This window comes from Rousettus aegyptiacus, unplaced genomic scaffold (assembly GCF_014176215.1).
Source record: "Rousettus aegyptiacus isolate mRouAeg1 unplaced genomic scaffold, mRouAeg1.p scaffold_m13_p_5, whole genome shotgun sequence".
In the NCBI taxonomy this organism is placed as follows: domain Eukaryota; kingdom Metazoa; phylum Chordata; class Mammalia; order Chiroptera; family Pteropodidae; genus Rousettus; species Rousettus aegyptiacus.
In genome coordinates this window covers 57,305,083-57,331,648 of record NW_023416308.1, presented here as the reverse complement: position 1 = coordinate 57,331,648, position 26,566 = coordinate 57,305,083, and the positions used below count along the sequence as shown (strand labels likewise).

The following is a 26,566-nucleotide window of genomic DNA, read 5'->3' as shown; positions in this document are numbered from 1 at the left end:
TTTCTAACCCCCGGGCTGTGGATGGGTACTGCTCTGTGGCCTGTTAGGAATAGGGCCGCACAGCAGGAGATGAGCGGCAGGGACAAGCCAGAGTAACTTCATCTGTACTTGTGGCCGGCCACTCCCCATTGCTAGCATCACCGCCTCAGCTCCACCTCAGATCATCATACATTAGATTTGCATAGGAGCCCAGTACCTGGTGCCTAAAAGGTTGGAGACTACTGCTAGAGGAATGAATGGGGAGTGACTGCTAAAGGATACATACAAGGTTTCTATTGGAAGCAGTAGAAATTCTCTAAAATTAGTTTTTGTTGCAAAACTCTCTGAATGTACTAAAAATGGCTGAACTTTACTCTTTAAATGAGTATTATGGTATGTTAAATATATCTCAGTGATGATTTACAAAACAACTAATAATCCTATAGTTGAGAAATACATTTTTAAAAATGTTGGAAAGTTTCTTTTTGGTGTTTAGAAGTTTCTGAAAATGAAATGGAGCACCAGAGTACATTGTGATTTCTAAACAAAAATATTCATATCTGTGAAGCTGGGAATGAAATTTTCATGAATGCTATTATAATTCATATAAATACAAATTTCTTTTTAAATATTAACTATAATATAGACTATACAATATTTCATTTACACTTGGAGAAATAGGCATATAGCATTGTATATATATGTACATAATATACATGTTTACATAATCATATATCACATACCAAATGTATATATATAAATGTGTAATATATATTATAATATATAAACAATTATCAAGATGTTATATAGCACTTAAATGATAAAACACAAAATTATATAAATAGCCGTAATTTTAAAAATATTTATCAATTATGCTACTTCTTCAGTAACAAGAACCATACACATTTTTTGCATCTGGTATAACATATTTCTTCACTGCACTCTCTTGAACTTTATATTACTGTCTACATGCTCTTCGATGCTTATTGATTTTAGAAGAGAGTTAATTTTAAATGCTAAATTTTAAATAGTGTTAAACTGTATTCATATGTTGGAATAGCATAGTATACTCATAATTTTTTTTTTAAGCACTGTACTCTACTTGTCTTTATCTATAAAGTATCTTAAATAGTGTTACAATATAAAACACTAAACTTAGAATCAGAACACGTGATTTTAAATGGTGGATCACTACACAAGCATTAATTAATATTACAAATTCAAAACACATTTGTCTTCAAAGCAATTTAATGCAAATTAGAGCAAATGATTAAGTAGCAACATAATTATATCTACCTTGTGACTTACCAAAAATAGAAAATGACACATGAGATTAAAACTGGAGAAAGGAATAGGAAATCTTGACCCAAACTACCATATCTGTAGTTTAGTTACACACCACTAAATGTTAGCTGTACCTTCCACTTTCTTTGCTAAAGAACTTTAGTCTTGTATTCTCTCCAGTAAGTGCTTGAATATTACTCATCAGTATTAGTGACTACCATTCTGAGCGGGGTACATCTCTTTAGTGATTGTTTCAGAATTTATAAAGGTGATTTAAAGTTTGACGAAGACAGTAAGGTGACTACATTTTAACATCGATTATCTCCATCTTAATAATTTCTTCTTTGAAAGTTATTCTTGCTATTTAGTAACACCATTCTTTCTAATGAGCAGCATATTCGTGTATACCTATAAATAACTTAAAATATCCCTCCTCCAAAACATAGCCTTCATCTATTGTTGTCCCTCAGAAGTATATTCCAGATTAATACCTGTTTCAACAAAGATAAAGTCCCCTTTCTTCCTGTACAGTGTACTTTGGAAGCCACACCTAAAATGATTTAAAGCTAAATAATGATTATTCTTGATCTGTAGGTGGAGATAAGGAGAACAAAGCTGAGCCTAGGAAATTTGTGATATAAATTAAGTTTGTCTTGAAAGTACTTGAACTTCCTTCACACAGGACCTCTCTTATTGTCTGCCTTTGGGTTTGGAAAATAGCTCAACTACCATCAGAGCAGGATGCCTTAAAATAGGTTTCAGTATTGTGCCTTTGGAACAGAATTCTTTGCTGTCCACTGAGAATAGAAAACTTGTTGGCCACAAGTCTTGCTGCCATAGAATCAGTAACTTCTTCACTGAATCATGGTCACCTCCATTGTATTTTTCACAATCTTTACTCACAGAAAACTTAAAAATCAATTTTGACTTCCTATTGTTGTGATCACACCTCTACTTAATTGAGGCCCATATCTAGGTATGAAAAAGAATGAAGATATAAGGTTCAGTAGTGATTGCTAATAGATCTATTTATTAGCCCATTGATGGGTTAATAATATTTTAGGTATATTTGACTTTCCTGTACCCATCCAGTAACCCTAAAAAATAACCACTTTAAAGAATAGTTCTGGGGTTTGATTCAGGAGATTATTCCAACCAAAACCGTTTCAGAATAAAAGAAACACATGACTCTAAGAGCAGTCCAGCTGTTACTTTTAGATAAAAGCAAAATAAAACTGTGACCAGAACACTGTCTTAAGAAGGCGTTGTCATTTTGAAATGAAATATAACATAAAAAATAAATTAATATATAAATAAATCACTCAGTGAAGTTTAAAATGTTAGGAAAAAAACAATCTCATGTTTTCCTAACACAGGAGATACTCAATAATATCTGTTAGAGTTTCACAAACAACCTAAGTTGGCAGTCTGTGAAGTTTTAATTAAATGAAACAAAAAGGACCTGAGTCTTGGTAAAATTTTTTGGTTATCGATGCTTAAAATTTATGGAAACAAGAAAATAAATTCTAAGCCAATTCTTCACTGAGGTGACATTAAAATTGACCTATCTTTAAGCTTATTATATATAGCCTTTCGAATACATGAGAAAAACATTTTTTATAAAATGTGCTTAATTTAAAATCCACTGTACTGTTAGTAGTAGTCAGCATTGATATTTTAGTGATATTTTAGCCTCCAAATAAGAAATAGAAAATTGTGCAGTTTGTGTTTTTTTGTTTGTTTAAAAGAGTTTGTCTTTGAGAGACATCTAAACTATAAGGAAGAGTTATTGAAAATTTGATATTTCATACAGTCTCTTAAATGTTGAAATTTTATCCAAAGCGTCCACATTTTTCTAGGAAACTATGTAACTTAAGTAACAGGGGCATAACTATAGGTCTTTAATGTAAGCAGCATGGTATTAAGGTTTGTGTCACAGTAAAAAAAAATTGAATTTAAGCATCTTATAAATGATTTAAAATACAAGATATGACATTTGTCATCTCTGGACATTGAGGAATTTTACTTATCAAATATGAGTTTTATGTTTCTTACAAATAGAATAATGCTTACCTTTTTTTGTTGTGCATCCACACAACGAATGAGGTGTTGGATATAAAAGTAAGGCAAACATATGGGACATATAAATGTAAGGTAAATAAAAAGATATATATGTGATATGTAAATGAAAAGAAAAAAATAAAAAATAGCTACTACAGTGCCCAATTAACTGTAGATGCTCAATGAGTTACCATTGTTAGTGTAGTAATTAGCTAGGAATATAAAGATATTTCAAAATTATTATTCTGGAGTGTGAATTGTTGATGTGTACTTCTCTAACTTTTAGATATAAACTAAATAAAATGTTTATAGGCTTTTTTTCCATATCTAAAATAAGTTTGAATTGTGGTGATATACACATAACAGAATTTATCATCTTAACCATTTTTAAGTGTATAGTTTAGTAGTGTTAAGGACAAAATCTTTAAACTTTGTAAGTATTAAGGAATTGCACCCTCTTGTTTCTGATTTTTTTAGTATTTGTTTGTAGTATGATGAAACATCCTCATAGGTATGGCTTCAATTTCCCATTTTCTATTGATGTGACCTGCATTCAAACCTTATGTTAGCCTTCAAATTATAAGTAAAAATTAAACAACTATGTAGAATTATTACAATTACTAATGAAATATAAAAATATCTAATGATGACAGTTATGTGTTTGGGTTTTTTTCCTCTGAGTTTTAAGATAACACTCAGATAATATCTTCCTAGTCCTTTATGTGACAGTGTAAGAAATCAAGGCCTACATAAGTTAAATGACTGGTGTAATAATATAATTAATTAGCACTGGATTGAAGAATACTTATTTCTAGGTAAATGTTCTTTCTAAAACTTTAACACATTTGTATTGAATAAGTTGTTCAAGAGAAAATAATGAATTATTTTTCTTCTCATAGTAATTTTTCTGCTTTTCTTTTCATGGTGATTTCACTTTTATTCTTTGGTATTAATGTAAGAACTGCTTTAAGATTTTGCTCACTTACTGAAGAATTTAAAGAAATGTATTCTAAATATATATAATTTCTCCCTGAAAACATTCAGCTTTACCTAACTATAGTACGTGGACAATTATATTATGCTTGAGTCATTTATCATAGATTCATCTGCCTATACTGAAATTAATGTAAGAGGCTTCTATTTGTTGAACCAGAGCTCTAATATCATTATTCAATCTGTGAGCTGCTCCCCATTTGAATCAATAAAATGCTGAGAGGTCTTGACAAGCTATATTTTTTCTAATATTGATCTTGATGACCAAGCTGGTGCCCTAGAGTCTAACCATTGATTTTAAAGGGAGGTCTGTCAAGTTGGAGGCCAATTTTGTGCTATTAAACAGATCAGGTCTTGTAATTAAAGAAAATGTCAGACTGTCATATTTTACAAGAGGGCCATGGGAATATTTTCACACAGTTTTCAAGCAAATTAGAAAGTATGCAGACCTGCTGGAGCCAAACGCATACACCAAACCCAGCATAAGCTTATGCAGAAACTAAATCAATGTTCAAATGGTATGTGATTCATTGGCTTTCTATTTTCCCAAGACTCACCGATTTAAGGAATAATTTATGATTCCTGGCTTTAATAACATGCACTGCTGCATCAACTTAAAATGCATCAAACTCTTCTGAAAGAAAGTAACATCCAAATGAAAAGCTAATTTACTGTCAGGATAATGGAGGATATCCAAACTGTACCCTACAGCCTTTGCTTCCTTTCTATTTCCTTTTAGTACCAACTATAAATCATAACCTCTTACTCTATTTTATTATATATTTTCTTTATTCTATTCAGTCAAAAAAGATTCATGAGAACCTACAAGTAAGAAGCTGTCAAAGATCTCATAGTAGAGTCGAAGAAAAAGACCAGTAAAAATGATGTCAGATTTGTTATGTAGGTATAGTACAAGTGCCTTCAAAAGAAGTGAGTAAATGACTAATTTATTTAGGGATATTTAGAGAGGTTTTCACAAACTATCATTGAGAAGCATTTTCGTTTACTGTATAAAAAACCGAGTCATCGAAAAGTTTATAAAAGGACATGATAAGATCTTATGTTTTAAGATTGATTTCTGAGGCTAGGGTTACTCTAACATTGATAATAATAAAATATAGAGATTTTAAAAATGGAAAAGAAAATATTGAAATGCTGAGAAGGAAGAGGACCAAGAAGACAAATAAATAATTTTCCAAAGGGACTACAAATGAATATAGGCATTTTAAAGGGGAGGTCTGTCAAGTTGGAGGCCAATTTTGTGCTATTAAACATATCAGGTCTTGTAATTAAAGAAAATATCAGGCTGTTATATTTTACAAGAGGGCCATGAGAATATATTCACACAATCCATGTATTATCTCTTCAAATATTATGTCCCAATCTCTCTTCTGGAATTCTTATTGCACATATGCTAGGATTTTTGCCTATGTGACTAAATGATCTTATTTATGTTCTATTCCCTTCATTTTTACTATTCCCTCTCAGCTTACATTTGCATTATTTTCTATTGACCTGTCTTCAGATTCACTGATATCAGCTTTGGCTGTGTTGAGTTTGCCGTTAAGCCCAGTCAATGAGTTACCAATACTTGATATTGTATGTTACCACTCTAAAATATAGATTTAATTTTTTTCTATATTATAATTCTCTAAGATATGTCATCGTTCATCTATTTTCCATAGTTCTTATTTAATGTTAGCTATAATTATTTTGAAATTATTTTTCTTCTAACTTCAATATCTGGATCATTATGAGTATTCATCCACTAACTTTTATTTTTTGCTTTTTATGAGTCCTTTTTTCCTATTTATTTTGAGATCTAGTTGTTGCTTTCTTATTTTGTTTTTTCTGCTGGACATTGTAAGTGATATATTGTTAAGATTCCAATACTTGTATTTTTTCTCTAAGAAAAAGGTTATACTTTGTTTTGGTAGGTGCATTGATGCTGAAGAGGCCTAGACTTTGCTTTGCTAGCTTGGGTTTGTATTATTTTTTTCCTTAATCTTAAAGCATATCTCTTATTCTTATATCATGATTCATAGTCAAAGTTGCATGGCTTTTGTGGGATTCCAATGGAAAGAAAGGGTTTCCACTATAATCTTTGCATTCTGTATGAGTGAGAAGAGTAGGGTCTTCCCAACACTGGAAGACCCCAGATTCTTCAATTGTTCTCAGCCTCACAGAAGCTGCTTCCTGTAAGAATGTCCCAAGTTTTTTCCCTGGGATTATACAGTCCAGAAATTGGCCAAAGATAAAGATGTATTTCTATATAAATATCTGGGATAGTCTGGACACAATTCCTTTTAACTCAGGATCTTATTCCATCAGTCACAGCTGCTTCTACAGCAGTCCCAAATTATAAGGTGCGCTTCATCCACTCATTAAGACCATTGTTCCTTATTTGGAGTCTACTTTTCTACACTAAAGCCCAGAAAGTATCTCGATGTAGGTAAAGGTATCATTCATTTTGTGCCCTCATCTCTTAAGGAATCTTACTGTGGCTATTGTCTAGTACCACCAATCAATTGTTTTATATAAAAATACTCAGTGAACAGTTCTATATAATTCTATTTAGAAATCAACACATAGACTAATCTCAAAATTATTGTGCCAAGTGAAAGACAGATGAAAAAGTTGGCAAATGATTCTAGTATATAATAAACTAGAAAATGCAAAATCATCTATAGGGACAGAAAGTGGATCAACAGTAAGTAACCTGGTACTGTCATTAGGAGGAAAGATTACAAATAGACATAAAGAAATTTATAAGGGCGTTGGAAGTGTTTGTTATCTTGATTGAAGTGATGGTTTTCATAGGTATATACATATAACAAAATTCATAAAATTATACACTTTAAATATGTACGGTTAGTATATGTCAACTATACCTCAAAAGTTGTGATTGCACACAAATCTGTATGTATATTATATACATATATAAGTTTATATTAAAGAGAGACACATGATGCTGATGAAAAATTATAGTAAAATTATAAATCAATGTAGTAATTTTGGAAAGCAATTTGGTAATATATATCGAGAGATTAAAATGTTTTCAACTTCTTAGACACTGATTCTCAAGGAAATGTTATAAACTGTAAACACAAATGTGTTTTCAGAAGGACATTAATAACAGCATAATTTAAAGTCTCATGAAACTTGATGTAAGATTAATGTCCAACAACAGGGCACTCTTAAATAATGGCATAGCCATATGATAAATTATGGGGTTAATTTTTACATTAAATTTTTTTCCATGATAGAGGTTAGTATTTTTGCCATTCTTTACCTTTTTATTTTTGTTGAGGAACATGACATGCAGTTAAATGTATTTATCATAAGTGTACATTATAATGAATTTAAAAAATATATAGGCCGGTGTAACCACCATCCCCATCAAAATATAGACTGCTTCCATAAATTGAGAGGTACCCTGATGATACTTCCATTCAGTTTGCACCATAAGTGAGCATTTGCTGATTTATATCATCATATATGGATTTTGCCTAGTTTTGACATTAATATAAATATTATGAAGTATATACTCTTGCATGTTGAAATCTTAAAATATTATTTTGAGATTTGTTTGTTCTATCAGATGTATCAAAACTCTTTGCTTTTATTTATGAAAATATATCACAATTTATTAAATCTCTATTGATTTGAATTTTGTTGAACATTTTTTCATCTATTAAGATGAGCATATGCTTTTTTTCTTTATTTTATTAATATGATTAATTAGTTTAATACGTTTTTAAGTAGAAAACCCATCTAGCATTTTTTCTCACTAGGTATAGTATACTTTTTGTATATGTTACCATATTTGCTTTGCTAATTTTTTGTATAGATTTTTGTACCCATATTTAGAAAGAAAGCGTGTGTGTGTGTGTGTGTGTGTGTGTGTGTGTGTGATGCCATTGTCAGATTTTGGGTTCAGAGTTGTACTGACCTCATAAAATGAGTTGGGGTTGAGATACCTGAGCCCTCATCTAGGGAGTCCCACCTTTTTGATCACACTCACCAGAGTGGAGCTTTCCATCCCAGTGAGGGCTGAAGGGCATGAAATAAGGAAGCAAATCATGATTCAGATGCTATCGACTACGGCAGTTCTAACACAGATTTAGTAGATTTTCTTGAATAAATAATTGTTTATTTGCTGTAAGCTCTTAGGACAATTTCCAGAGACTTAATTTTTTGAAAAATGATCTTCAGCACATATAGTTGTTTCACTGGGGAGAGGACCCAAAGAGCTCATCTCGCTACCATTCTTGAATTTTCCCTTGAGTACTCTTTTAATTAATAACAAGAAAGTCTTATTTTTGATATTTTCCAAAGGTATAAAATGCCCTAATTTTAAATTTATTTTAACAAGCTCTTGAAATATAGGCCTTTTCAAAAAGTCTAATTCGTGAAGTCAATAGCATTGTAATTTTAAGAAAATTATCCCTTATTCTTCATGATTTTTGTTGTAGTTTTAAAATTGACCATATCCTTAGTTGTTTATATAATATTTCAGAACCTTTAGCTTTCTGACCCACCTCAAAACATCAAGGAAAGATTTTAAAATATTTTCTTTTAGCTTTTTCTCTTTATATAAAATAATTTCTTATTTCTGTTTATGATCTAGGAATATAACTTGCAAAATTCTCTTCATACTTTTATACCTCCTAAACCACTGTCTCTGGAGAGAAAATTCAAGAGGCCACCAATTCATTCTTTGACTGTGATCATGCAGGCCTGCATCATCTGAAATAAAATATTGGAAATACAGTGAAGAAAATTTGTTTCAGTGAAATTTTGGTACATATCTTATGTTAATCCAACAAACAGAAACAAAATAAAAACAAATTAAATAATACATAACAGTCACAAATATATTATTTGCTTCTTCAAAAATTGCAATGCAGTGATGGTAACTTGAGAGCAAAAAAAGATATGATGCACCTGGATTAAAGACAGCATATGTTGTTTCGATAAATGATCCTGCCACATATTTGTTTTTTGACCTGAGATAAATTATAGACCTTCTATGAGCCTTAAAATACTTATATGTTAAAGATCATGATGATGACTTCTTTATGGAATTGTTGTAAACATTATAATGTTTCACACAATATATAAGCTTCAGGAAATACATTTTTTCTTCATGCGATACTTAATAGTTTCTACTATAATATCTTTCTCATTCAGCAGAAGGTGATATCATATAATCTGCCTACATTAAATTGTATGGTATTGACAAATTATTTCGCCTTTCTGCATAGGATTGTTGTTAGGTATAGTTCAAATAGTATATGAGAAGTGTTGAGAACATTTAGGAAGTATTCGATAAATATTAGCCTCCATTATTATATTCTTAAAGAAATCTTATATGATAAATAGGAAGAAAACAAAGAAATTCAGAAAAATTAATGTAATTGTTCCAAGTCCTTGAACAATTAAATACCAAAAAGCAATCAGAAGCATGGAGATGTGATTTCAGGTCTTCTGTTAAAAAGAGAAAGAGACAAGATTTTAATGAATATAGTCAGTTTACTCAGAGGCTGGAAAAAAGGTAGTTTTAGTCAAAAGAGAGCAAAGGAAGAAATCAAATAAGAGGAGTGCCCAGAACTATTTAGAATTATACCACACCTAATTTTTTGTAGACAAAGCTTTTCTCTCAGTTGTCATCCATTTCCAAGATTGTAAAGTTGGTTTTATTGCTGCTTTGCTACTATTGGTATTTTCTGTAGGATACTAAGTTCAATTACTAGAAATCAAATGTAAATCAAAAAAGGTTCAACTATTAGCATATAAGTTCAAACTAGCAAAACAACTTCTTGAATATAGGTCATGATTCAGGATATCTCGAAATATGTTAATCATTGTGATCCATTTTCAGCTTGAATTATTTGTGCTATGACACAGATCTTCACTTCTTTGGTTATAAAAGAGATGTTATTCATTCATTGTTTTACTTAAATCATTAATGTCTAAGGTCAACACATCCATCCAATAATTTATTCTAGACTTAAGACTTCTATAGATAGCTAAATATGTCCTAAGAAGATGTTAACATTAAAACAGCATAAAAAATCTCACCTACTGACTCATAGGACAAAATAATTTATTAGGATTTGATAGGGATTCTTCCTGCTTAAGTGAATTGAATATATCACTGAATACAGACCCTGTGTGTCAAGTAAAGCATCTTAAAGTGTACACTCTCAAAGAAGGATTGATTTATATAAAATTGATAATCAGTAATTTTATGTTTCTTAATTAGAAAAGCCAATTAATAAAGCTTCATTAAATTACATCTGTAATAATAAGACAACTGGAAAGGCAAAGGTTTGATTATTTACATCTGGTATAATAAATATTATTTTTGCAAAAATTGCCATAATTTTATATCACTGCAGCCTTTGTCATAGCCCAGACTTTATTGACTCAATAAGAGATTTGCCAATAAAAAGATATTTAGAATGAGCATATGCTGGGTTCCAAATAAGAAGAATGTGAAGATTGTCTTGCTTTTAGGTATCTGGGGACATGAGATAGAAAGTAGATTTGAAACCTGATTAGCCCGAGTTAGAAATAGGTAATATGTGGAAGCTATTTGACCATCTATAAGCAAATTTGAAGACCCAAGCCAACAAATATTTAATTAATTGAATAATGCCAGTTTGTAGGAAACGTAAATCTTCTCAGTGGGATAACATATATGAAAAGCCATGTCACATAAATTTTATAAACAACCATTTATTTAACTAATAAAACTAATAATTTATTGCTAGTCCAACTGGGTATGAGTACATGTATATGATAAAATATTTTTATAAACTGAAATATTTTAGCAATCTATAATTGCTTCTCTAAAAAAAATAACAACTATACGAATATATTTTATATAGTATATTCTGTTATTCTGCTACATAAAGAATTTAGAATTGCTGTTTCATTCATTTCATGAATATGGAAATGTCATATCATATATAGTTGGATATACAGCATCTCGTTCCAAATAACTACTTTCATTGGTTCAGTGGTGACTATATTTGTAAAGGCTAGTTTTACTTTTAGAATCAAATAGCAAGAAAGAGTATTTAATTTCTGGGCAAGAAAAGAGAAAATTCAGCCTTCACTGGAGCAAGATTAGAAGGAAATTCAGATTGGAAGAGAATTCCAAGTAATTGATTGGCACATAGCCAGAGGAATATGTTAATATAACAACAACAACAACTACTGCTGCTATTAACAAAAGGATGTAGAGGAGAATAGAAAAAGAGAGAAGAAGAAAGATGAGAAGAGGAAGAGGAGGTGAGGGAGAGGTGTCCAAGTATAATTAAAATATGCTCTAGGGTGGAACTGTATTCGAATATGAAAAGAATATAGTGATAAGAAGAAAGGAAACTGGTTACATGGAAGAGATAATATTTATTATATACAAAAAAACAGTAAGGTTTTGTAAAATAGGGATTCTGATTCAATAGGTCTGGGGCGAACTTGAGATTCTCATTTCTAATGGTCTCCCAGGTAATGCTGATGTTGCTGTTCTGCAGACAGAACTTTAAGTGGTGAGGTAAAAATGGGGAAGATGTTGATGTCTATTCCAGGCAGAGTGAAGAATACACTTTACATCATGAAAGAATGAAAGCATTTGGTTCAGTGAGTAGTTCAGTGACTGTCAGATAATGAATTTGGGGGCGGGGAAAAGGTTGTAAATAACCTCCAGCTAAAGATTCTGAACACTGTTCTTACTAATATGATTTTTGTTATTATTTTGTAAAGGGAAGCCTACAAATGCCTCTGTTCAAAAATACGGTACTCTAGTTTTGTTTGTAAGGAAGCAAACAGGTTATAGTTTAAAGAATAAGACAAATGGAGGTAGTGTAAAAAAGAGGCACAGGAAAAACTGTTAGGAGGCTGCTGCAATCGCCCAAGTGAGAAAAGCACCAGGCGGAACATTAGTATTGAAGATGGAAAAGATGACATGATCCAGATTGGTACCTATTCCTGAGTTGCAATCACAGAATACAGAAAATGATTTGATGGAATTGATTGGGATAAACAAATGTCAAGGAAAATGATGCTTCATGTTTTAGTTTATTTTGCTTTTGCAAGGAACTGAGTGAATGAAAAAGCCATAAGAAAAATAGGTATTATTTGAAAAATAAAGATATAGAGGGTGTGACAATGTTGAAGTTGAGGGGCTTATAAAATATCCATATATGTATATTGATTAGAAACATAGGTTTGCAAGATAAATCTTAAAAATACATTACTGATTCTGGTAATTAGAGAACGGAGGAGAAGATACTGATTGAAAGTATACAACAAGCCAGTCATTTTTTTCATAATTATTTATTTCAATCAGAAAGTTACTATAAACTTAGCAAAATAATTTTGATAAAATGATACAAATGATAGAGAAGGAAATTAATGTGTGCACTTCATGGGAATGTGTATACATGTATATATAAATATGAAATGTAGATTTGAGAAAGTAATATCCGTGATATTTGTTCTTTTAATTGGATTAAAAAAGGAGCGAATGCCATTTTTTTTTCTAGAGGGGCTATTCCTGTTTTCTAATTATATACTCTGGTCACAGATGTCCCCAGAAAAAGTGTCCATGAGCTTTGCTCAAAGGCCAAGGACATCTTCCTACGTATGCTGACAGATAGGTTGGTAAATTGCCATATTCCGATTAAAGCTGGTGATAACTGCAGATAATAAAGTAATTGATGATGCCAAGCAGTTTGTCAATATTCATAACCCTAGGGTCCCATCCCTGGAGAAAGGCATCTTCTTACTCTACCTTAATTGTTATAGCATTGTACCAAAATCAAATTAGAGAGTTTTAGGAAAGACAAAATACAATAAAATTCTTTATATACTTTTGTAGCAAATTCTAGAATTTTTTAAAGACTAAGAAATCACTTCATGGATTAATCATTTTTACCTATATCTGGTCAATTTTCTCTAAGTAGAACCCAAAGAGTTACCAAAATAAACATGTAAATGTTGTACATCTCTTATCTATTAGCTGTTTTCAAATCTACTTTCATCTCCATGGAAGACTCCTGTGGTAGGAAATTGGGCAATGCATTTTAATTCAAAACATTTCCTCCCATGACACACGTTTATGAATTATAGAAAGCTAAACCATAATATTCTAACCACCTCAGTTAATCTTCAGTTTCGAAATTATACTTTTAAACAGAGTCAAAAAAATACCCTTTTATTCCATTGATGTGAAGCAAATCCCTCTGCTTCAATTAAAAGCAATGGAGGGAACAGTGATAACAGAAGTCCAGCTCCAAGCAGTGTATAACGAGATGATTACGTGCTCTGGCAACCAGCCAGACTGCCAGGCTGTTTTTCATGGGTGTTACTTTACTGACAGTACCTACATGACATTTGTACCTTGACACCAGAAGTGCTAACAGCTGCAGTGCCAGTGGTAGAAACGCAGGAAAGACCTTTTTCAGCTGTAGTTGCTCTCACAGATTCTCAGCACCCTAAGAGAATACAGTCTATAAAAACTGGCTCCAGCCTGCTGTCTCCTTTGTGAAGATTTTTGCTATGGCATCTGAAAAGCAGTTTTATTTCAGGACATTGGACTTAAGGGAGATAAGAGTTTCTCAAGATAGAAGACAGTGTGGTAAACGTGTGACTGATAGTAGTAACAAGGTTGATTGAGAGTTCGTGGTTTTGTGAAATGAGATAGTTTAACAACCGTTTCTGTGATTGGTTATTTGCTACAGGCAGCCCTTTTGGCCTCTTAATGGGGAAGCCAAGATGGAGTAAAGAAGAAGAATTCTAGTTATCTTTAAGTTGGATGGTATTTTAAATAGTGAAAGATGTAACACCGTGACTTCTAGTGGCTGCTAGTAATGGAAGAGCTTTAAGCTGTCGGGAAATGAGAAAAGTCAGAAGACAAGTGCACATATGTTAGAAAAGAGTTCAAATGATAAAAGGTGAGATGCAGTTTTAGAAAAGTTTACTTTTGAAACTGCCAGTCTGTTTTCAGGGTCATTCTTGGCACATCACCGTGTTACTAACGTTTGGACATACTCTCAAAAACTAAGGTCCTAAAATGCATATAATACTATCAGGGAGCCAATGTGCACTGATAGATGTTTTTTGTATATTAGGCTTCTTCCTTATTTTATGTTTGCTACCATTTTGGTTTTAGAAATGGGAAAATTTTTTTTAGCTAAACATAATTCACTTTCCATAGGTGGAAGAGCATTTAGGAGACATTCTATAACAACTTACTATAAGAAAATTTCCTATAAATCTTTCAATTACTAATGTCTTATAGATTATGAATTTTTATAAAGATTTTATTTTTAATTTCATAGTAAGTTAATAATCTCTGGACTTTTCTGAAAACTCCATATTTGAAAATTTGAGTATATAACTTTGTCTTTATTGATATTTCAAATATACATAATGAAAAGCTCTTTAAATGGTATAGAAATACATCCACAAATATAAAAGAAATCCTTAAATATGAAAGAAATAAGTAATCTATTAATAAGTCTAAGTAAATACAGCTAAAGGAAACAGGAAAGGGAGAGAAAAATCTATAATTAAACATAACTTAATCACTGTGCCCATAAATTTCTATTTTCTTCAGAGTTAGGAGAACACTGTGATTTTGTGTAACTAATAAGTGACTAGAATTCAATATACCAATTCCCAATTCTGGGTTTCTTTTTAATACGATATCCCTGGACATGCTCAGAAACCAAATATCAGAGCATTTTCTTTTGGCACTTATTCCTTGTTTCAGGTCAAAATGTAAACCTCAACTGGTGTTGAAGAAATCTAAATCAATTGATTAAATATGGCATCACATTTCAAAAACTGTTGAATATTAAGTGCATTTTTTTGTAATGAACTCTCAATTGGGCAATCAGAGAGAGAGAAGCCTGGGAGAAAGAACTATGCATCATCAAAATGTCCGCGGGGAAGTTGCGTATTTTTTCCATTTCGTTGCTAATGAGTCATTTTCACCTGACTCCTGCTTCAACCACTCCCCCCTGAAGAACCAGCTGTCAGTTTCCACAGATGAGTGGGTTTGGTACCAGACAGGTGGCAGCAGGGTAGGAAAGAAATCATATCAGTGGGATGTAGTTAATCTGGAATTAAGGTGATCCACCTGGTATCATTAAAAATTGACTGCACATCATAAATGGTTCACTACAATATAATCAACACTTAAATTAGAAGTTAAGGTTTTAAATTTTCCTGATAAGACAAATAAGAATATTTGCATTAAGTGAATACTTGAGCAGTCTTCTACACAGTATTAGATCAATGAAGTCTATTTAGAAATGACATAATTTTATATACTGTTTATAGAAAAAGTAAACTGGACTGTGCTATTCTGGATTCTGAAATTTACTCACTTTCTAACCTGTTTGCTATAAGCTCTCTGAGAAAATCTGTATTGACATCAGTAAAACTAAGTCAAAGCTTAAATGGCCTAATATATCTGAGTGTTTTGTTAAGTGTGATACATAATATGCGTATATGTATGCAAATGACTGTTATTGGTATTTATTCAAAATTTTTAAATTATCACAACAACCTAGAAAACAAGTCTAAGTTCCTTAATGCAGCTAACAAGATCCCTAACCACATGACTCAACTAATCTTCCTGACCATAACTATGGCCATCTATGCTTGATTAAGTTCTTGTTTTCTTCAGCTTGCAAGTTACCTTCTTCTGGAAGTCTTCCCTGAATGCTCTATAGTCTGGGCACCGCCACCCCCCGCCCCCCCCCCCCCCCACCGTGATTCCTTAGCTCCAGGCTGAACTGTCTCTTACAGCACTTTCGAACAATCCTGAAATTGGCTGTTCGCCAATCTTACTCTCTCATTGGATCTGCTTAACGGAAGTTTATTTTCTTCACGTTTGAATTCCCAATAACTAGCACATTGAATAGCACACTAGACAATAATAATTACAGGCATGCATTGTATAATGACATTTCAGTCAATGGCAGACTACATGTACCATGGTGGTCCCATAAGATGATAATGGAGATGAAAATTTCCTGTTGCCTAGTGATGCCATAGCTGCTCTAATGTCATAAAGCAAAGCATTGTTCATGAGTTTGTAGTGATGCTGGTGTGAACAAACATAATGTGTTACCAGTCATATAAAAGTATAGCATATATAATTATGCACAGTACATAATATTTGATAATAATAGGTAACTATGTTATGGGTTTATGTGTTTACTATACTATAGTTTATATTATTTTAGAGTATATTCTACTTATAAAAAAAAGTTTTCTGTAAAACTATGCTATGTTACACCAGCAGCAGCCTCATATATCTTGATTGCGTCATTTTCTCTTGTGCTTGATTTAATCTCATGTTGTTTTATACAATAACATGCTGTATAGTCTTATAGACTAGGAGCAATTGAAATCGACAATGCCATGTAGACCAGGTGTGTAGTAGACTATACCATCTAGGTTTATGTAAGTACACTCTATGATGTTTGCACGATGATGAAATTACCTAATGACACATTTATCAGAACTTATCTCCATTACAGCTGACTCTGTCTGTCTATCTAGATATTATTAAAGTCAATTCATTTTATGTGTGTGTACATATTCAGTACAGGAACAAATAAATAAGAAAATAATACTCATTCATATCCAGTCATTTATCTGGTTTATATTTTAAGCTATTATTCTGTCTACAACATGATGATTAAAGTGGGATAACAGTGGAATGCAGGGAGACTAACTCGTAAAATGCACATGCATAAAATATGTTCATTTAAACAAAAGCAGTAAAGGAAATGAGAAGGCAAAGATTTGATATGTATGTGGGGATCAAATAAACATTATTTGGTAAATAATTGAATTCATGGAAGATGAAGGATAAGAAGAAAACGGTGGCCTTGGTATCTGGGACTACGGTGAAATCATTTACCGAGACTGAGGACACTAGGTGATTATATAGTTATTGTTACTGTTTTGGGGTGGGTTGATGAAGGGAAGCAAATATAATTCCTGATTTTAATTTCAGACATGGTAATTTTGTCATGGCTTTGAAAAATCTAAGAGAAGAAAGGGTTATAAATTTGGAAGTTGTTTGCGTACAGGTGGTATATTGAAGTCATGATTGTCTAGGAAGAGATTATTGAAAAGATATTTAAGAAGAGCAGGACAAAACTTTTATGAGCTGCACTCTTAAAAGCATGATAAAGGAATATGATAATGCTAAGGTTCAAGAAAGAAAATTGGAAAATTGAGACTCAAGGTAAACATCAATGAGAAAAGGAATGAATGTGAGGTGTGAAAATGAATTTTGGAGGAACACAATTCAGCCCATAATGCCAGCTTTCAATATTTTTCTTCCAGCTCCTGACTTATGAACCAAGCTACTTGCCACTGTTTATTGTTCTTTTATATATTCTTACTTTGGGCTATTTCTCTTTTCAACAAAAATTGGATGACAGTGTTCACTGTCTCTTGAAGGACCCCCATGCCCTACAGATATCCTTCAAAATCAGCCTATTATAAAGTAGTGCTCATTTTCAGGATGGACTTATTTTTTTTCCTTGTCAAAGTAACCATTTCACGTTAGATTAAAAAAAATCACGGCATAACTATGTAAGAAATTTGTATTGATCAAAAATGAGTAAAGCAGAGTTATAAATGATAAGATAACTCACCTTCTTTCTTCGCAGTCACATAGGATTTCTGGGTAAAATTTAATGTACTTTTGGAAGAAGTGGAGAGGAAAAGATATGTTAGCAAAAGACAGCCTTTTATGAGGTGAGATGAGATATAGCAACTAACATGTAAGATTGAGTTTAAATAGAACTTTCCCATCTAGTATTTCCTGAGACTTTTATTATAATCCTCCTGACAATATTTTAAAATCTGAAAAATAGGTATAAGTTCATATGTTAAATGTTTTTAATTTTAGTGTTATTGAAGTATAGTTAACATATCAAATTGTAAAATATTTAAAGTATACATCATGATATTTTGATTTACGTATATATTGTGACAGGATTCCCCCATTTAGTTAATTAACACATCCACCAACTTGCATATATATTTTTTTTTTGGTGAGCACCTTTAAGTTCTACTCTTGGTTTCAATTATACAATACAGTGTTATCAACTATGGTTACCATGTTTTACATTAGAGTCTCATATTTTTTCACTTTATAGCTCCAAATATGTACCATTTACTAACCTCTTTCTATTTTCTCCATCGTCTAGCCTCTGACAACTACTTTTTGACTTTCTGTTTCTATGAGTTTAACTTTTCTTTTTAGATTCCACATATAAATGATACCATGTATTACTTATCTTTATCCGTTGAGATTATTTTACTTAGCATAATGTGGTCAAAACTGACAGGATTTCCTTCTTTCTCTTAACTACAGTATTCATACATATATCACAATTTCTTTATCTATTCATTCTAAGGAAGAAACTTAGGTTGTTTCCATAACTTGGCTATTGTGAATAATGCTGCAATGAACACAGGAATACAGATAGATCTTTGATATCCTGTTTTCATTTCCTTCGGAATTGAAATATATACCCATAAGTGAAATTGCTGCATCCTACGATTGTTTTATTTTTAACATTTTGAGAAATCTCCATATCATTTTCCATTGTGGCTGCACCAATTTACATTTCCATGAGAATGCACAAGAGTTCACTATTCTCCACATCCTTGTCAACACTTATTTCTTATTTTGAAGATAATCATTCTGTTGAATGTGAGGTGATATCTCATTGTGTTTTTATTTGTATATTTCCCTGATTATCTGTGATGTTCAACACCTTTTTATGTACCCAGTGGCCATTTGTATGTCTTCTTTGGAAAACTGTCTATTCAGTTCCTCTGCCCATTTTTAATTGGTTTTTAAAAAGTATTATTGTTCTTTTCTTGTTGTTCTTTTGTTTGTTTTTGTTTTTCTATTGAGTTGTAGGAGTCCTTTGTATACTTTGAACATTAGTCCCTTATCAGATATATGGTTTGCATATATTTTCTCCCATTTGGTAGCTTGTCTTTTCGTTTTGTTAGTTTCTTTTGCTGTGTGGATAATTGTTATTTAGATATAGTCCCGCTTGTTTAGCTATTGTTGTCTATTGGTGTCAAATCCAAAAAAATGTTTGTCAAGACTGATATTCGGGAGCCTATCACCTTTGTTTTTTCTTCTAGGAGTTTTAGGGTTTCACATCATAAATTCAAGTATTAATCCATTTCGAGTTGATTTTTGTATATTGTGTAAGATAATGGTCCAGTTTTATTGTTTTGCATGTAGCTCTCAGTTTTTCCATTTAGTGAAAATACTTTCCCCCATTGCATATTTTTGACTCTTTTATTATAAATTAATTGACCATTTATGCATGGTTTATTTTGGAGTACTCTATTTGTTTTATGTAATTGTGTGTTTCTGTTTATGCCAATACTATACATTTTGATTACAGTAGCTTTGTAACACAGTTTTAAATCAGGAAGTGTGATGCCTTCATTTTTATTCTTCCTCAAGATTGCTTAGGCTATTCAGGGCTCCTACAAATTTTAGCATTGTTTGCTCAATTTCTGTAAAAAAAAAATGCTGTTGGAATTTTGATAGGGATTGCATTGAATCTATAGATCGATTTCAATAGTACTGATATTTTAACAACACTAATTTTTCTAATTCATGAATATGAACTATCTTCCCATTTGTTTGTGTCTTCTTCAATTTCATTCACTACATTATAGTGTTTGATGTACAAATCATTTAATTCCTAGGTATAATGTATGCTTAGGTACTTTGTTCTTTTAGATGCAATTATAAATAGGATTGTTTTCTTAAGTTATTTTTCTAATAATTTATTAGCAATGTTTAGAAACAATTGATTTTCGCCTATTGATTTGCATCCTGAAATTTTATTGAATTTGTTGATTAGTTCTAAGTTTCTTTTTAAATGAGACTTTTAGCAATTTATTATATAACTGTACTTCTGTCTTACAGCCACAGATAATTACCTATCTCTCCATGCCTAATTTAATTTTTCTTACATATCTTTTTACTTTTAAGATTCTGTGCTAGTAGTAACTTCTTTTATTTTTACATTCTCTAAACTATTTTTTTTACTTTTTAATTTTTTTAATTTTTATATTTTTTATTTTTTCAATTATAGATGACACACAGTATTATATTAGCTTCAGGTGTACACACAGTGATTAAAAATTTATACAATTTATGAATTATTCACCCCAACAAGTCTAGTATCCACCTGACACCATACATAGTTATTAAAATACTACTGACTATTATCCACATGCTATACTCTACATCCTCATGACTATTTTGTAACTATCAATTTGTACTTCTTAATCTCCTTCCCCTTCATCCACCCCCTTTCCTCAATCTAATGACCATCAAAATACTCTCTGTAACTATGAGCTTGTTTTTGTTGTTTCTTTGCTCATCCTGTTCTCTAGATTCTACATATGATATTTGTCTTTCTCTGTCTGACTTACTCCATTCAGCACAATACTTTCCAATTTCATCTATATTGTTGCTGATGGCAAGATTTTTTTTTTTTTTTATGGCTGAGTAATAGTCCATTGTATATATGTACCACCTCTTCTTTATTCATTTATCCATTGAAGGACACTCAGGATGCCAACATATCTTGGATACTGTAAATAATGCTGCAATGAATATATAGATTTACATATCCCTTTAAAGCAGTAATTTGGAAATTTGGATTTCTTCAGATAAATACCCAGAAGTGGGATAATGAGTGTTTTTTGTCTTATTATAAACTTTGTTTTAAAGTTATTTTGTCTGGTATAAGTATTGCTATAGCTTTTTTGTTTCCATTTTCATGAAACATCTTTTTTCGTCCTTTTACTTTTAGTCTGCATGTGTCTCTCTATCTGAAGTAAGTCTCTTTTAGGGAGCATTTGTAAGGGTCTCCTGTTCTTATCCATTCAGACACCCTCTCTTTTGGTTAAAGTAATTGTTGCTAAATATCTAGTTATTCATATTTTATTATTCTTATTTTTTAATTTTTTATATATTTTCTTATTCTTCTTAAAGAAGTCCCTCTGACATTCCCTGTACTACAGGCTGATGATGATGAACTCCTTTAGCTTTTCTTATCTGGGAAGCTCTTTATCTGTTCTTCAATTCTAGCTTTGTTGGGTAGAGTAATCTTGGTTGCAGGTCCTTGCTTTTCATCATTTTGAATATTTCATGCCAGTCCCTTCTGGCCTGCAAAGTTTCTGTTGAGAAACTGACAGTCTTATGGAAGCTCCCTTGTAGGTAACTAACTGCTTTTCTCTTGCTGCTTTTACAATTGTCTCTGTCTTTAACTTTTAACTTTTTAAATATATTGTATCTTAGTGTGGGCCTCTTTAGGTTCCTCTTGTTTGGAGCTCTCTGTGCTTCCTGGGCTTGTGTGTCTCTTTCCTTCACCAAGTTAAGGAAGTTTTCTATCATTTTTTTTTTTCAAATAGGTTTTCAATTCCTTGCTCTTCCTTTTCTCCTTCTAGAGACTCTATGATGTGAATGTTGGTATACTTGATGTTGTCCCAGAGGCTCCTTGAACTATCCTCATTTTTTTTTTTGGTAGGGTAAAAAATTTGGTGTAGATGATAGAGGCTTTGTTTATCCCTCTTGTAACCAAATCGAAGTTGTGACAGAAACACAGAGCAAATGGCAAGGAAAGTCACCTGAGACCTAGATGAACAAGCCCTACAACTAGGGATAGAAATGAGAAATCATTCTGTATTGGGAGGAGGTAGAATAGGGTGAAGACATGAGGCTGCCTGGTTCCAAGTGGCTGAGTGGGACAGAGGATGCAGCAGTGGCATCTGGCAGCTGCAGACACCTCTTAAAAGGGCCGTGTCTGCAAGCATACTTTTGTAGTGATGGACCTGCTTGCTCTGAGCACCAGCGCCAGGTTAGCTGTGCGGGGGCCACTAGAGACTTACAGGAGGACAGTGAGTAACCAAATTCAGCTGCAGCCTATGCCCTACCCAGGGCCACCTGGCATGAGCCACCAGGCATTCCATAGATGGGATCCTCCCAAGTTGTACTTGGAAGTGTCTCGAGAGGCCAAGCTGCAAACCAAAGCTAGTTGCTGCTAGCACTAGGCTTGGGGCTGTTTAGGAAGAGATACAGGGCACGCTGAGGCCAGATGCTTCTTGTTTAGATTTTGTGAACCTTTGAGAGATTTTAGCAAAGTCCTCAGCATGAGCCAAGACAGGCCATTTGTATGGAAAATTCACAGGAAGCGGCTTGGGTAGGCCAGCAAGTTTGAGGAGGTGGGGTCTCAGGGAAGCACCAGGGCATGGCAACTAGTGTTAGCTATGCTGATGAAGACTCGATATAGCGGCTGCTTGGGTCTGCAAGTGGAGCTGGGATGGAACAATGCCTTCTTTGGTACTTCTGTGTAGAAGAAAGCTGCCCTTCCAGATTTTGTCCTGAAGCCAAACAACTCAGTTCTTCCCCAAATGTCTCTGCTGCCTTTCAAGCTGTGGCCCCAGTACAGCAGCTCAGAGTGAGCAAATCCATCAGCGGCGAGTCTACATGGGTCCCTTAAAACGAAAGTCTGTGACTCACTCGGCCCTTTGTCTCACTTAGCCATAATTTCCTCTGGTTTTTACAGCCACTAGAGACTTACAGGAGGACAGTGAGTAACCAAATTCAGCTGCAGCCTATGCCCTACCCAGGGCTACCTGGCATGAGAAGCCTTGGGCTGGGAAGCCTGTGTTGGGCCAGGACCAACACAGGACCTACCTGGCATGAGAAGCCTTGGGCTGGGAAGCCTTGGGCCAGGACCTCTTGCTTTTCTGGGGATACCTTCACAGCTGAGATATTTTTTCCAATTCTCAGTGGCCACACATGAGTGTGGGACAAGCCTCTTTCATGTCTCCACCCTTCCTACTGGTCTTGAGGTAGCCTCTTCTGTATGTCTCCATACAGAAGTTGTAGGATTCTGTTCATCTAGACTTCAGGAGATTCCCAAAGATGGCTATTCTGTAGTTTAGTTGTAATTCTGATGTGGTTGTGAGAGGAGGTAAGCACAGTATTTACCTATTCCACCGTCTTGACCAGAACTCTAACAATTTTTTGGTGGAGTCTTTAGAGTTTTCTACGTATGTCATGCTATCTGTAAATAGAGATAATTTTTCTTCTTTCTTTCTGATTTGAAAGCCTTTTACTCCTTTTTCTTGCTTAATTACTCTGGCTAAGATGTTCAGTACTATGATAAATAAAACTAGTGAGAGTGAACATCTTTGTCTTGTTCCTGATCTTAGAAAAAAAGTTTTTGGCTTTTTACTTTTAAATAAAATGTTAGCTGTGGGTTTGTTATGTATGGCATTTATTATGTTGAAATACAATAACTATCCATTTTGTTGAGAGTTTTTATCATAAATAGATGTTACATTTCATCAAATGCTTTTTCTGCATCTATTGAGATAGTCATAATTTTTATCCTTTTTATTAATGTGATGTATCATATTAATTGATTTTCAGATTTTAAACCATTTTTGCTTCTGTGAAATAAATTTCACATAATCATGATCTATTATTCCTTTTAATATATTGTTGAAGTTCATTAGCTAATATTTCGTTGAAAATTTTTGCATCTACATTCATCAGAAATATTAGCCTGTGATTTTCTTTTCTTGTAGGGTTCTTGTTTGTTATTTGTATCAGGATAATGCTGGCCTTGTAAAATTAGTTTAGAAGTGTTTCTGCCTCATCTCCTTTTTCAGAATTGTTTGAAAAGGACTGACATTAATTTTCTTGAAATGTTTGGTAGAATTCACCACTGAATCTTTTGTCCTGGACTGTTGTCGTTGTTATGAGATTTTCAATTACCGATTTAATATCTTTGCTAGGAATTGATCCGTTCATATTTTCTCTCTTCATGATACAGTCTTGGCAGGTTATATGTATCTGGGAATTTATCCATTTCTTCTAGTTTGTTCTATTTGTTGGTGTATAAACATTCATATTAGTCACTTATGTAGTTTAGTATTTGTGTGGTATCAGTTGTAAAGTCTCTTTAATTTCTAATTGTATTTATTTGAGTCTTCTTTTTTTCTTGGTAAGTCCCACTAAAAGTTTGTGTTTTTTGTTTATCTTTCTAAAGAAACAGCTATTAGTTTCATTGTTCATTTGATTTCCTTTTCGGTCTCTGATATTTGTTGTTTCCTTAATTCTATTAATTTGGGGCTTAGTTTGTGAGGTTTGTTTGTTTGTTTGTTTGTTTTTAGTTCCTTGAGGTATAAAGTTAGGTTTACTTGAATTTTTTTTTTTCTTAATATAGGCATTTTTCTGCTATGCAATTTTTTCTTAGACCTGCTTTTACTGTAAGTTTTGGTGTGCCATATTTCTCATTTTCATTTGTCTAAGACTTTTTTAAAATTTTTATTTTGATTGTTTCTTTGCCTCTTGATTATTCAGTAGCATGTCATTTAATCTTTGCATATTATAAATTTTCTATTTTTCTTATAATAGATTTTTATTTTTGTGCCATTGTAGTTAAAAAAATGTACTTGACATGATTTCAATCTTTTTAAATTTATTAAGACTTGTTGCCTAACATACTTCTCTCCTGGAATATATTCCATGTTTCCATGAGAAGAATTTGTATTCTACTACTTTTAGATGGAATGCTCTGTTAATATCTCCTAAGTTTGTCTGCTCAGATGTATAGTTAAAGTCCAAAGCTAGCTTATGGATTTTCTGCCTGGATGATGTGTGATATGTTTTAATAAATCCATGAAAATTTAATTAGTGTGATATTTTTCTGTTTATTATTAAATATAAATTATAAGGAAAAAATTAAATCTGAAAAAGCAACAACTAAATAAATGTATTTAATTAGAATTGTTGTAAGTGTGTGGTGATATGAGTAAACAGCACAGTAATTTCTATATAAATAAATAGAACCTTGATATAAGATATTTTAAGAAAAGTATATATTCAAACAATGGAGTGTTAAAAGAAATATTATTTGTAATAACAATAATATATATTCTTTCTTAACAGGTAACCTTAACGGATTGCCATTTAATGCCATTCGAAATCTACTAAGTATCATTTTTGTGTGACTACTAAAAAAGGATAGCTTTACAGAAAGTAAAGCTTTTTGAAGTTCACCATTTGGACCCTGTTTTCAGAAAGCAGGTACAATTTGTCTTTTATTAATTTGTCTTTAAAATTGAAAATAATTTTGAAGGAAAAAATATAAAACCTGTGTTTATCATTTACAGAATTCTTTAATAACACCTCAATATGTTAAAGCTTAAATTTTATATACTCAAAATAAGTGAGTGTTTTAACTTTAAATTAAAAAAAAATCTTGATTGTTTTAGTGAACACACTCTACAAATATTCTGGAAATAATATAATGTGAAAAATAATAAAATATTTTGTCATTAAAATTTTAATTTGATATGAGAATGGCAAATACATAAAGATTGTGTTAAGTTGCTGAAAACAATGAAAGAATACTCTGATGTAGCCTCCTATTATTCTTTCTTAACCAACGTATTATGTGCTGCTAGATGGATTTTGTGCTTTGTGACAGCTTGAGTTTGAAGATAATGCTTTAATTATATAAGCCGAAAGTCATGGATCAAAAACTGATTGCAAATGAAAGGCCCTTTTATGCTGTTTGCTCAGAAGTTTCATGTTCTTATATACTTATACAACAACCAAAGTCATTAAATATTAATTGCATCTATTTTGTGTAAAAGTGATCATGGCACAACTCAATAGTTCTTTAAAATAAATACATTAAAATGTTTTAAAATATATGATTTGACATATGTTTAATATTCACAACTAAATGAGCATTAACAGATTATCTTAAATCTACTGGTACTAATTATCTAAATACATCCGATATATTTTAGATTATCAACCAAGGAGGTCAATTAATTTTCAAATTATTTTAAAAATATTGACAATATCATACCCAAATTCAAGACTGTCATATATCTATCTTCTAATTTGACAGGTTAATTCAAGTTAATTGATTCATATATAGGAAAGTTTTCCTCAGGCTCGAAAATTAGAGTTAAAGAAGGAAAGTGACTAACTCTGAATATGAGAGCAGTTCTGTAGGAAAGTGTAAGAGAGAAGTTTGATCAGAGTAATTTTACTTTATATTAGTCATGCCCAAATCCTGGAAGGGCACTGCAGAAAATTTTACATTTTAAGTGCCTTTTATTTATT

The 26,566-nt window shown here is 32.2% G+C and overlaps 1 protein-coding gene across 4 annotated transcripts in view; it reads left to right on the top strand.

Annotated features, from left to right (window-relative positions):
* CNTN5 (contactin 5) overlaps positions 1-26,566 on the top strand; it is a 1,096,099-nt gene that overhangs the window by 225,789 nt on the left and 843,744 nt on the right. For all 4 annotated transcript variants that reach the window (XM_016134020.2, XM_016134019.2, XM_016134021.2 and 1 more), the window contains one exon: positions 25,376-25,513. The gene's annotated coding sequence lies outside the window, so the exon portion shown is untranslated. The remainder of the gene's footprint in view (positions 1-25,375; positions 25,514-26,566) is intronic.